This window comes from Quercus lobata, chromosome 3 (genome assembly GCF_001633185.2).
Source record: "Quercus lobata isolate SW786 chromosome 3, ValleyOak3.0 Primary Assembly, whole genome shotgun sequence".
Taxonomy (NCBI): domain Eukaryota; kingdom Viridiplantae; phylum Streptophyta; class Magnoliopsida; order Fagales; family Fagaceae; genus Quercus; species Quercus lobata.
The window spans coordinates 56,758,753-56,773,521 of NC_044906.1; the positions used below are offsets into that span (position 1 = coordinate 56,758,753).

A 14,769-nucleotide genomic window follows, 5' to 3' on the forward strand; every position below is an offset into this window, starting at 1 on the left:
AGAATTTCGGCTATGTAGTTCGGGGTGATGATAAATTCCTTTCCTCCTACCCAGCAAATTAGCTCAACTCCAAGGTCACTTGTATTAGAGTAACATTCCTTAACCAATTCATCCATTGGGTCTTCAAAATTCCCAAATAAGTTTGCCCAATCTCTTGACTCAAAGATCCGAGGAACAAAAGTGGTCCCCAAGGTGTCAAACTCAACCACACATTCCACTATAGGAGATGCCCTGTCAAAGATGTTTGAGTAGATGTGTGAGGTAAGTGGGGTTCTAAACCTCTCACAATTGGAGTCTTTAGATGACTAAGATGAGAGTCGAGTTCGTTTAGCAACCGGGGTTGATGGATCATCAGTTACAACGTCTTTGCCTTTAGAGGATCGATGAGACATTTGCAAGAAAGCAGGCACACAGCAAAGAACCAAAAACAGCACCACAAAGGACAGATATCAACTTGATTAGATTCAGATAAAAATGTGAACCAGAGATATCTCACATAATCACAAACATGAGTCAGGTCAGTACCAAACAAAATCATAAGCAACACTAAAGTATTGAATGAGGCAGGTGCACCAAAATGGTGATTGTTCAAGAGAACACTGAATAACACAAATTTACAAATAATTGTCATTGAGACAATCTACCATGAGCATGATATGCACAGATCAAGCACAGTAGAGAACCAAGGAAGGATAGCTCAAATTAGACCACAGTAAGATAGGAACAGGTATAAAACAGCAATATGTAAGAACAGTGGAAACCACAAACATGCAAAATAGAGCATATGTCAATGAGGCATAACTTACTGAAAATGGAATGTTTTTAAAAAATACCCTCAAGACAGAAGCACACACACGTTATGGCAACATAAAAACATAGTATTATAAGATAAGCAATCCAAAGTCTCAGACATTCTTAAACATTCAAACTGACATACGGAGTAAAACACAGAAAACTCCAAACCCATATGCCAAATGAGTATGTAAACCAACAAAAGCCAAAACTCAGAACAAAGATTAGCACAATGAGACAAAAAAAAATAATAGCAAATGAAATCAGCAACACAAACAACCAACCTAAAAACAACCAAAACCAGCAATAAAAAAAAATAAAAAAAAAAAAAACATGTTTGAACAAAGTATAACCCAAAGCACAATGACAACTCAAAAAGCAAGAAAATAATGCTCAAAACATGAAATATGAAGTGAGGAAGGGAAGACCCATACCTTTTCCTTGAAGATTTGAGAAGAAATGAAGCAAGAATGGATTTGGTAGAGAGTGACACGGAGTGTTTGGGTCAGTTTCAGTCGAAAGAGAAAATGAATAGTCACAAAAAGTTCGAGGGAAAACTGAAAAAGATTTTAAAAAACTGCCCTTATTGTGCAAAACACGCATTTTTTGCGACTGAGGTAAGTCGCCAGGAAGTCGCCAAAACACTTCAAGCCAAAAGATTTGAAAAAATTTCTAAGTGTTTTTCGCGACTGGAAGTCTCACTCGCGAGGGAGTCGCGAGCTGAGCCGCGAAAATCTCTGTGTACCCCTCACGACTGGACCTTCCACTCGTGAACAAGTCGCCAAAACTGACCCGCGAGCTCGCGATTGTGGCATGCGACTTGACTGACCCGCGACTGAGTCGCCAAAATAGGGCAACACTGTTTTTGAAATTTTCAGTTTTTGTGAGAACAAAATACTTTCCAAAAACAACTAAAACACTCAAAAATCTTTTTGTGTTTGAATCAACAAAGATTGAGCATGTGAAAAACACATTTTATCAAGTACAATCACACAAATGAATATTGCATTTATTGAACATAAACTTGTGTGTTGTGTGTGGATATCAACAATGAGATAGTCCTTAGTCTAATGTGAAGCTTCAATGATCAATTCAACCAAGGCATACACAATTAGCACTAGATCATGTGACCCATCTCAATTATAGAAGTATGCATATATGACCTCTCACAAGACTTGATTACATAATTTGGAGCTTTACATTTGACTCCACTTTCAATCATAACATTTGATCTTTTTGATCATTTTGAAACAATCACCTCTCATTGTGAGAATGATATTTGATATTTCACTTTGATGAGATAGCCTTTGGCTTTTTGAATAATCATACACTTTATTTTTGGTCGCTTTTCCTTTTTCCTAGTTAAATACTAGTATGTGCGACAGGCTTTTGCAGCTCAATATCTCTTTACATTTGGAGATTTACATTTGGTGAGCTCTTTTTAGTAAAAATAAAATAAAAATAAAGAGTGGGAAGAAATATAGCCACAAGTCTATGCATGTCTCAAGATCAACATAACCATTCACTAATCATTCATGACAAGTTTGAAGATCTATTTACAACAGTCACATAGATTTCAAGATTTCTTCCATAGTGATAAGAGTGCAAAGGAATAAGTTACGCTCGTAAATGCACAAAGCCCTTAGCACAAAGGTACAAGGTAAAACAAGTTTTGAGACAAAACTCAACAATGTCGATTAAACTTTTTGATTTTCTACTTTTTATGTGGTTTTTGGATTTTTGACACAAAAGAAGGAAAAGATTGATCAAAAGCAACATTAAAAAAAATTTGAATGATAGAATGCAAAAACAAACAAACAAATTTCAACCCACACAATTAATAAGTAAACAACCAAACAAAGTCACAAAGCATAGGAAGTATTGATGCATGGACATGTTGTAATGCTTATACATGAGTACCCTTTTTCACCCACACGTCACTTGCGTTTGGGGTGATTTCCTTATAGGATTGGGTACGAGATTTAGGGCTTTCAAACCTTCGTGTGAAGCTTTCCAAGTAGTTGGTGAAAGCACCAATCATCTTCATTACGTCCATCATTCCGGGATCACCACTTTGATCTCTTAATGGTTCACCAGCCCAATTTCTCCTGTCATTTCTAGGTCCTCGTGACCTTGGAGCAGTTGCACTATTCATTGCTCTCAACTTTTGACAATTTGGTCGAGTATGCCCTTGAAGTCTGCAGTGATGACACACATAGTTCGATCTAGGACCTCTTTGTGGTCATGGACGAGACTTGGCTTGGGATTCAGACCTGCACACAGATTGATTACGAGGGTTGTTCAACATCCGTTAGTTCTCCACATTTCTCTTCTCCTCTATCTTGGGCTTCTCAGCAGTAGGGTCAACTTCAAATGGCTCTTTGGCCTTTATAAACTTCACTTCTTTGGTGATATTGCCAGATGAGCTACTCCCTCCGGTATATCCCAACCCGAATTTGTCTGAAAAATGTTTTTGAGATGAAATAACATCATCTAGCTTCTTGGTGGAGACCCTTTCTATCTTAGCATTTGCTTGCACAACATCTTGCTCAAGAAATCTCACTTTTGTGTAGGCTTCTTACAGCTCACTATTCAATGTCTCTATCTCACATTTGGCCTCCTTGTAGCGAATTAGGAGACTTTTATAGTCCTCCTTTGCCTTCTTCATCTTTCTCACAGCTGCCTTGGCCACCCTTGTGTACTCACCCAACTTCTCCAGGAGTGAATTATAATTTTCTTGAAGATTGGCTGTGCTTTCATCTTCTTCAGCATCTGATTCTTCAACAACTCCCAATGATTCTTCATCACTATGTTCTCCAAGTTCTCGTACAAGCAAATTCAACTCGTCTGAAGACTCAACATGGGCAATAGTCATAAAAGCAGAATAATTCCCTTCTCCGTCACAGCTTTCCTCAGAATCTGAGTTGGATGAATCCGAGTCACTCAGTGTCGTGGCATACACCTTGCCTTTCGATTTCAAATAATTCGGACATTCTTTCTTAAAGTGTCCATGCCCATTGCATTCAAAACAAGTGACACCTTGTGTAGATTGGGATTCTTTTCCATCTTTCTTTTTGAATTCCCTTTTCTCCCTTCCTAAACTTTGAAATTTCCCTTTATCACCAAATTTACCATTATTCTCGAATTTCAAGAATTTTCAGAAATTTTTCACAAGGTATGCAACATCTTTGTCTACATCCTTATCCAATGAGTCATGGACTTCGTACTTTTCATTAATGGTCTTAAGAGCAAGAGATTTGCTCTTCCGTTGAGTGGGCAACGACATTTCATAAGTCTGAAGAGAACCAATCAGCTCTTGGACTTTGATGTCATCAAGGTCCTTACTCTCTTCAATCGCTGACACTTTGGCACGAAAACTTTCCGGCAATGACCGAAGGATCTTCCTTACTATTTTAGAATCCTCTGTTTTCTCCCCTAAATTGAACTTGCAGACAACCACTTCATTCAGCTTGCCATAGAAAGAGTCAAAGGACTCATCCTCACTCATTTTAAGCTCCTCAAACCGAGTGGTCAGCATCTGCAGCTTGGTGTCTTTCACTTTCTTCTTGCCTTCGTAGGTGGTCTCCAATATCTCTCATGCTTCTTTGGCAACGGTAATGTGAGAAATCTTGTGAAACTCATCTGGAGACACACCACAGAAAATCGCGTTAAGTGCTTTACTGTTAGCATTAGATGCGGCGAGTGCTGCCTTATCCCGTGTGGATTTGGCTTCCTCAGGCCTGGTCCAACCTATATCAACAGCAACCCAAACTGATTCATCAATGGAACATAAAAATGCTCTCATGCGGACCTTCCAAAAAGCATAATTACTACCATCAAAATATGGAGCTGCATTTAGGGATTGAGACCGGTCCATCTCAATATAGGGTCAAGGATCACACTATGGTAATGAAACCAATAAAAGTGTACCCGCTCTGATACCAATTAAAAGTTCAAATAGTGTATAAAACACCCTTGAACGTTTAGACCCCCAAAAACTAAAATACCAATTCAAGTTTTATGACAAACAATAAGTGTGCGGAAAATGAACACAAGCTATAAACAGAATTGGTAAACAATCTATGCCAATTAAAATCACATCCATAGCAGAAAATAAAAGGCAAAGATTAAGGGAAGAGAGATGCAAACACAAGGACAACACAACAATGTGTTATCGAAGAGGAAACCGAAGCCCTCGGCGTAAAACCTCTATGCCGCCCTCGAAGCGGTAAGTAATCCACTAGAAAATGTAGTTGGGATACATGAATAGCAATAGACCCTCCAAGCCTAATCTACCCAATGTACCTAAGCCCTCCAAGCTTCTTGCTCCAACGAGGTTGTGCCGAACCTATTTCTTTTCTAGCTTCCCGAATTCTGCTACTTGACCATAGCATCAACCAATGTGAAATTGGTTCCCTCCTAACTGCTTCCCAGAACACCAAACAGCCCTCTCACAGAAATGGATATGGTGAGAAAATGTTTTAGTAAAAGGCCTCTCAAGGATTTTACAATGGAAAGGAAGAGAGTAAAGGAATTTGAAGAGTCTCTTATGTGAAGATTGTGGATGAATCAATCTTGTTTTACTCTAGGGTTTCTCTCTCAAAATTCTCTCTGGAAGTTCTCTTTCTTTCGTGGGTATAAGGGGTATTTATACTTGGGTGAGAATGGAATGTGAAGAGTCAGGTTTTTCAAAATAGGGCTGGCTCGCAGCTTGGCCTCGCGGCTTGACTGAGTTGTGAGATCCAGCTGCGAGATAACTGAACGGCCAGTTGTCCTATTTTGTCCTGCAGTGCTCCAGCTAGCATGACTCTTCAACTTCTGGCATGTCTGGCACGTGTGCAGCTTCTGGCAGCTTGTAGCCGCGAGTCACCCGCAAGATCCAGTCGCGAGTCTCTGTTTTTCTTGCACACTCTTGAGCATTTCTTCACACTATCTCACCACTACCCTTACAAAAATCCCAACTAAATACAAGGTTACTAATTGCTGAAATACAAGCAAATTTGGTACGGAATAAAGCCAACAAGATGGTTGATTAAATTCAACCTTACAGTTAAGAAATAACGGCATTTCATCATTCATTTATGGGATAAGATATTTATGAGATGAGCAAGAAAGAAAGTGCTATGAATAGTGAAATAGGTAAAAAAATAAACATGTAAAAAACATGATACAATATAAAAACTAAAAAAAATAATAATAATATGAGGTTAGAGCATCCACAGCAGTGGTGCTAAATAGCTATATTAGTATTTTTTTAGCACCACTGATCACAAAAGAAGAGTACAGCAGTGGAGTTATAAGCAAAATTTTTTGCTTCTCAGCTACAGTGCACATCTATCTTTAGATGTGCACTGTAGCTCAAAGGTAAAAAAAAAAAAATATATATTATATTATTTTGTGTTCACACTATGATTAGAATATTTTATTTTATTTTTTCTTTCTCCTCCTTCCCCATTTCTACCCGTTGCTCCTCTCTCCCCTCAGTCAGTCCACACACTCTTCATTTCTTCCCGTTGCCCTCCACTCGCCGCCGACCCAAGCCCCTGCCCAGTGCCGATTGATCTCTTCGTGCTCCGCCCCTATCTCTCTGATTGGGTTTTATGTTAATGGGTTCTATTTTTATTTTGATGAATGGGTTTTGATTTTATTGATGGTTGATGAATGGGGTTTGTTGATGGTTGATGAATGGTGGTAGTGGTGGTGGTTGTGGGTGTGGTCGTGGCTGTGGCCGATGGTAGAGGTGGTTGTGGTTGTTGCTGTAGATGTTTTTTGGGTAGGGGGATATATTATTTTATTGTAGGGGATATATTATTTTATAGTGATGTTTATATTATTTTATTGTGTTGAAAGCTAAAATAGATCCACTGCTGCAGCATGTGTGTAGGTAAAATAGATAAAGTAACTTTTGGTGGAGCAAAAAAACTAAATTTTTAGCTCCACTGCTGTAGATGCTCTTAGGACTTAGGCATGTTAGGGGAGCTTTATCCCTTATTTTTGGTATGTTTCTTTAAGGTCGGAATGGGGCTGTTTTTTTTTTTTTTTTTTTTTTTTTTTTTTTTTTTTTTTTTAGAGGAGTCAAAGTGTCAAACTTTTTAAGAACGTATCGCTAATACAGTAACTAAAAGGCATTTTTACAAAGTCAGAGGGGGCAAGTGCCACCCCTCACCCCATGCTGCCTCCACCCCTGGCTCCATTCCATTAGATATCAAAAGCATAACATATTTTTACTAACTACACTTTTGAGCAATAAAAAATATCTTTTTTTTTTTTAAAGAGTGTCATTTTGTATTACTTGAACTCTAGAACAAGAATATTTTACCCTTAATTTTAATAATGACCTCATATGGTTTTTTTTGGTTGTCAATTCTGGAATTTTCCACCTATGTGAAATTATTATTTTACCCTTGAGTATTTGAAGAATGAATTTAAATAATTAAAAATTATATGTCTACAATATTTCAATAATCCATTGATCCATTCAAATTAGATCTATCACACTTATTTGTTTTGTTGGATGGAAGGAAAGAGAATAGAAGACATGTTCCATTTTCCTTTGTATGGTTTAAAAAATAAAAGGAGATAAAAGAAATGCAGAGAATTTGACTTTTTTTTAATTTACTTTTATATCCTTGTAATTAATTATTAATTTATAATCTACAAAAATAAAATAATAAAATAAATTTTAAAAAAAGTGTTACATTCACAACACTTTACCGCAAATTATAGGTGCTAAGGTTCTAATTTAAACCCACCACTAAAATAATATTCTTACCCAATAACAATCAATATTAACTTAGCACGTAAAATTTATTGCAAAAGTGTTATAAAATATTATGCACGTCATATTTCTCAAATTTTTAAAATTAGTTTTTTTTTTTTTTTTTAAATGTTCTCTATGAAGCAATTTCTTTCCCTTCTTTTTTCCCTTCACCTCACTGCTCTTTTCTCTTTTCTTTCCTTCTTTTTTATGCAACCAAATGAAAAATAATAATAATACTAATACTAAAACTACAGATTAAAAAATATTTTTAAAAAAGGTGAAAATAGAATCAAATGAAAAATAATAATAATAATAAGCAATTTTTTGGTTTGGGAATATTTCAAGAACCAAAAAAAAATGAAATTTTTAGGCCTATAAATATGCTCAATTTTTATTATTTTCAAGGAAATATTCAATGAAGAACAAAATATATGAATTTGCTGATCTTTAAGTTTTCTTGCAAAGTATTTTATGGAAAATTTTCCAACCTAATGGGTTTTTTTTTTTTTTTTTTAAAAAAAAAAAAATTGGATACCTAATTGAGCAGATAGGAATTTGCATTATTTTTGTTAAATATGTCATGTTCTCCGTATTGGTTAATGGTGTAATGTGTGCTTTTTTTTCTTTTTCTTTTTTTTTTTTTTTTTTTTTTTAAATTTTGCAAAGATTGATTTTCTGTTTGGTTGATGAGAAATAGAGAGGTGAATAACTTAAAAAGAATAGTGGTTTAAGGTGGGGGGGGTATGTTTTATTAATTATTTTTTTGTTTGGCGGAGTATGAATATATGGCTGTGTGTAGGCTGAGTCAGGAATATATTGTGGGCAAGATTTTGAGAGTGGGACAAGCTTTGGACCTTCAAGGATACTACCAGACCATGCTAGTCTATTTGTAAAGGGATTGGCTCAAAAAGGCTCTCCCATATGGCGTGACGATAACAAAGATGGAAAAAAAGGCTCTCCCATGTTAGTTCTCTGTCTTGTGCAACAGGAGTCTAAAATAGTCTTCATATTCAATCATCCTGTCCCCCCCACCCCAAAAAAACAAAAAAAAGGAAATTCATAAAACCAGAAATAAGGGATAAGGAAACAAGGGAGATGGTTGCCATAAAAGTTGTGAGAAGTATTAAGAAGTACCGTGAAGCAGCAATGATAGAAATTGATGTGCTCCAGTTGCTTGGAAAGTATGACAGAACTGGAAGTCGGTGAGTGTAGTTTTGCTTATAATATTATCTCTCCTTCTGCTTCATCAGTTTTGAGATGAATTTTATATTAGTGGAGTGGTTTTATTCTTTGCAGCTGTGTACAAATACGGAATTGGTTTGACTATCGTAACCATATATGTATTGTAAGTATGAGTTGATTTATGATAACATGATTTTCCCAGCTTCAAAAATATTTGTGCCTTAAGACTTGCCACTGTGATTTAAATGGTCTTAACAGGTCTTTGAGATGCTTGAACCAAGCTTATAAGATTTTCTCCGGAAAAATAATTATCGCCCATTTCCTGTTGACCTTGTCCGCGAGCTTGGCAGGCAACTGTTGGAATGTGTGGCATGTGTGTAGTTGTTACTTCTGCTATTTCTTTTTATCCTTGTCAATGTTGATGGAAACTGCTCTACTGGGAATTGCTTAAAAACCTTCTTTTACTGCTCGGGGAATTTTGTAACATTGTTTACATAATTTTTTCATTTTGGCGTTATACATGAAAACTCTATTGAGTTTGAGACGTAAAAGTTTTTTTTAATAAAAATAATCTGATGGTATGTGTTCTTATGTTGGTTGTGGTTTATGAATTTGGCAGTCATGCATGATATGCGCCTTATTCACACCTACTTGAAGCCTGAGAACATGCTTTTTGTTTCTCCAGAGTATGTAAAAGTACCTGACTACAAGGTACACCTTCTACTATGCACGTTCTCAAATTTTGCTTTTGTAGTTCCTTGAAGGAGGATTTCATGCAATATCTTTTCAATCCACTACAGGTTACATCCCGGTCACCAAAAGAGGGAACCTATTATAAGCAGTTGCCAAAGTCTAGCGCAATTAAGGTTATTGATTTTGGCAGCACAGCTTATGAGCATCAAGACCACAACTATATTGTCTCTACTAGACACTACCGTGCCCCTGAGGTTATTCTTGGTATGCTAATGTTTTGACTGCTCTTTTGCCAGTTCTTCCTGTTCCATATCTTGTTGAAATTTATGGGTATATGCTTTATATGTCTTTCCAGGACTTGGATGGAGTCATCCATGTGACATATGGAGTATTGGTTGTATCTTGGTAGAACTGTGCTCTGTATGTCTAACATCTCAGATCTATGTTGAATTGTAAGCAATATGGCTATACTGTGCAAGTGTTACAAATGCTGATAAAGAAATGCAATTGATTGCAGGGAGAAGCTTTATTTCAGACACAGGAGAACTTAGAACACCTAGCCATGATGGAAAGGTTTCTAGACCCATTCGTGCGTTACCATTCAAGGACTTCCATTGATTATATCAGCATTTTTATGTTTATAGAAAACAGTAGTTCATCTATGTCTACAATTGTTTCTGTTTCAGCCACCATGCAGAGAAGTATGTCAGAAGGGGTAGATTGGACTGGCCAGAAGGTGCAGCCTCTCGGGAAAGTATTAAAGCTGTTATAAAGTTACTCCGTCTTCAGGTGTGTATGATGTTGCCTTTTCCTAGCTAAACTCTTGGGACAAAATGTCTGGATAAACCTATGCATATGATTTTGCTCTGTGTTCTGTTGTGCTTTGGCAGAATCTAGTAATGCAGCATGTAGATCACTCAGCAGGGGATCTTATTGACCTATTGCAAGGTCAATTAGATATATATATATATATATATATATATATCTAATTGACTAACCAAATAAAACTTCCTAGCAGTAGGTTGCTGGATCCGAACAAAGTCTGTTACACAATAACCTCAAAGAGTCTCTAACCAGAAGCTGGTCAATCTTCACGTGCAGAGAGTCCAGAATAACAAAATCATGTTGGTGGGCGGTTCCTTTTTTAGCTATCACATCAGTACTTTTCTAAGCAATCGCTGATGTTGGGTGAGATTTAAGTAAATTAAAGACGTAAACGTACTTTTAGTCTCTATATTTTAGGGTCATTTTTATTTTGGTTCTTATATTTTCATTTCACCACTTTTAGTTTTTAAACCAATTAACATATGTTATTTTAGTCATTTCCATCGGTCAACAGATGGAAATAACTAAATTGACTAACGGAGGATTAAAATATTATTAAAATTTTACTCTAGCACTCATCAAATTTTAAAATAAATAAATAAATAAATAAATCTAAAGAACGAACACCAAAGAACAGAAACCCAGATTTTAAACGTAAGAATAGTAGCACAAAAAAACCAAAAAAATACATGAATTGAGATCTAAGAACATAAGAACTTGTTCTTCAATGTTCTTAAATCAAGAAATAAACCTAGCAACGACGTCAAACCCAGAATCAAAGAGCAAACCCAGATTGAGTATCAAAGACATCAAGCCTAGAATCAAAGAGCAAACCCAGCAACAACATTTTCCTTTATTTGAAATCCAAATAAAAAACAAACAAAATTTTTACTTTTTTTAGTTTTAAAGTGAACACCAGATTTTCACTACAAACACTAGACATGGCAAAACGGGCGGGTCGGGTTGGGTTCGGGTCGGGTCAATCGAGTCACGAGTCAAATGGGTCACGGGTCAAAAACGGGTCATTTTAAGCGGGTTGAAATCGGGTTCGGGTCAATCGGGTTGCGGGTCGGGTCAGGTTGGGTCGGGTTGACCCGTATTTTTCACATGAAATTTTTTATTTTCTATTTTTTATTTTTTTTATTAAGAAAACAATATGTATTTGCCATTTGGATAGTTATGCAACATATTACTTGATGTAAAATGCATTATTTTGCATTCACTACTTATATCTAGAATAAACTCAGTTAAACTTATTAATATTTATTCAATAATTTTAAAATTATACAAATCCTAACATTGCTATCTAAAACAAAACAACACAAAGATAAGTAAAACAAATATACAAGTTTTATTTTTACACAATATCAACATTCCAAAAAAAAAATTACAAATGACTTATTGGATAACTCATTTGATAAAGAATAAAAACATATAAGAAAGTTACAATTTTAAAAATTAATTTTATAATCTATTATCAATTGTGGTTGACACTCTATTTCAATTTGATATATAAATTAAAGCTTGATTGCTTACTTATTTATACCTAGTCTCTTTTATGAAGATCATATAATTGTTAAGCAACACACACTCTAGGAAATATCATAATTTATTTTGAAAAACCGTTTATTTTGAACATAAATTGTTAAAAAATAGATCTAAGCATTCATAATTTATGCTAATTTGATACTTTGGCTTTACTATTTTCACACTTGTGAATGCGTCTCACAAATATCTACAATTTTAAATCTGTTTTTAACTTTACTGTAACCAGATTATCTTAGCATGTATTTTGCTATTTGATATCTAAAAATCTTTACTCATTACAGAATGCTCAACCATTTATTTTTCAATTAATTTGCATGCAGTTATGTAAATGTATCAATTGTTTCCTTAAAACTCACAATAAACAATTAAACCAATATTGTCTTAATTTCACTATTTTTTTTTACCAAAAAAAAAAAGTTTTAAAAAAATGGTTCGGGTTCGGGTCGGGTTCGGGTCGGGTCGGGTTGACCCGCACAAAACACGGGTCGGGTCACGGGTCAACCCGTTTTTGCTTCGGGTCAAAAAAATCGGGTTCGGGTCGGGTCGGGTCGGGTCGGGTCAGAAAATTCTGACCCGTTTTGCCATGTCTAACAAACACCAAACACAACAAATTTCAAAGCCACTCATACAGATTTTGCAAAAGCATTTGCCCAGACTTACCATTCCATCTGCAAATAAAAACCACAGTAGCAAAGCATTCAATCTATTCACCAAAACAATCCCACGAGTCCCATTGGGCCCGTATCGAGAGAAGGTGAGATCGAAGATTCACTATGGGGTTTCGATCTATAGAGCTTGAAGCTCCAGCCATGGAGGCTAAGAGGGCAAGTAAGATCGAGATTAGAGAAAAAGAGAGAATGGGTTGGGTTCAGATCTACTTTCACTTTGCCCATATTTGCCTTCACTTCGCTTAGATCTACCTTTGACGTGCCTAGATCTACCTTTGTCGTGCTCTTGCCTGAATCTCCCTTTGCCATGGCCCAATCTGTCTTCTCTGTGCTCAAATCTCCCTTCATCAAGCTTAGATATGTCTTCGTCGAGCTCAAATCTATCTTCGTCATGGCTGGATCTCCAAGGGCGAGAGATCCAACTCCATCTCTCTCTCTCTCTCTCTCTCTCTGAGTTTGTGCTCTAGAAGAATCGAAGAATGAAAAGTATCAGTGAAAGTGAGGGTTTAAGAAGGAAGTTTAAACGGTTGGTTTGGATCTACGAGTTTTGGTTTTTTTGTGCCAGTGTTCTTACGTTTAAAATCTGGGTTTCTATTCTTTGGTGTTCTTGTGTTCTTTAGATTTTTTTTTTTTTTTATTTGATTAGCGCTACAGTAAATTTTTAATAATATTTTAATCCCTCCATTAGACAATTCAATTATTTCCGTCTGTTGACTGACGGAAAAGACTAAAATAACACGCGTTAATTGGTCTAAAGACTAAAAGTGGTGAAATAGAAATGTAGGGACCAAAATAAAAATGATCCTAAAATGTAGAGACTGAAAGTGCATTTACACCAAAATTATATTGGTAGTGTCACATTTGGTCAAGGTGATTTTTATTATGTAGGACCCATTATAAGAAAGAGTTGTCTTGGGAATGTGAAATTGAACATATGAGACACGCTAAATAATAAAATAAAAAGTTGATTTGTCATTTGTGTGGGAGCAAATAATCTCTCTAATATTAGATAATGGATCATGCTAATAAGTGTTCTTAAGGTAGTAGTTAACAATTTATTTTAAGAAAATTTTGACATTACTTTAATAGGAAATGAAAAAAGTTGTCAAAATATTAATTGATTTTCTTTTCTTTTTTTTTCATAAAAACTTTTTAAAAATAAATGGTTAACTATTATCCTAAAGGCATAGTTAGCATTTCTCCTTTAGTTGAAATTGGACATATGAGATGAGCTAAAATAATAAAATAAAAAGTTGATTTGTTATTTGTGTGGGAGTAAATAATCTCTCTAATATTAGATAATGGATCATGCTAACGAGTGTTCTTAGGGTAATAGTTAACAATTTATTTTAGGAAAATTTTGACACTACTTTTATAGATAATGAAAAAAACTATCAAAATATTAATTGTTTTTTTTCTTTTCTCATAAGAACTTTTTTTAAATGAATGATTGACTATCATCCTTAAGGCATCGGTCAATATATCCCCTTTAGTTGAAGTGATTTTTATTATGTAGGACCCATTATAGGAAAAGGTAGTCTCAAAAAGTGAAATTGAACACAAGAGACAAGCTAATATAATAATAAAATAAAATAAAAAGTTGATTTGTCATTTGTGTGGGGGTAATAATCTTTGTAATATTAGATAATATTAAAGGTCTGTTTGGGATAAGTTTAATTTGTTGAAACTGAAAATGCTGAAAGTACTGTAAATAAAGGTAAATGTTAATTGAAATAGTATATTAGGACCTATGAATAATACCAAAAAGTGCAGTGAGATTTATGAATAGTAGTAAAAACAAGCTAAATAGTAAAATAAGCTGGTGTGAGAGTGCTTTTTTCTTTAGCACACAGACCCAAGGATCCTGGGCCAAATAGTTGTATTTTGGTAGACTGGGCTTGGTTCACCGCAGCTAAATGGGGGCTGATTACGAACCAAGTTGTACGCAAGTCACATAAATCTCCTCAAGGCAAAAATGCGATTCCTCCTAAGCAATAAAATACCATTATAAGTGTTTTAGTATCATAAATTGACCATTTACTCTTACAAAATAAGTAAAATAGATGTTCATAATATTCACAATGAGAAAGAGATTGAAATAGAATATTTAAGGCTTATCTTTTATCGTATAAACATTTTAAAGAATTCCTTCACTCGGTACCCCGGGCGTACTGTCGTGGGATCCCGGGACGTACTGTCGTGGGATCCCGGGGCGTATTAGGCCTGTAAGAACCCAGAATCTCTGGTTCTCTGCACTATACAATCTTTCTCCATGCTTGTTATGCAATGGAGTTTTGTCCT

The 14,769-nt window shown here is 35.4% G+C and overlaps 1 pseudogene; it reads left to right on the plus strand.

Annotated features, from left to right (window-relative positions):
• The first annotated feature begins 508 nt into the window (after positions 1 to 508).
• LOC115981119 lies at positions 509 to 12,055 on the plus strand (annotated as a pseudogene).
• The last annotated feature ends 2,714 nt before the right edge of the window (positions 12,056 to 14,769 follow it).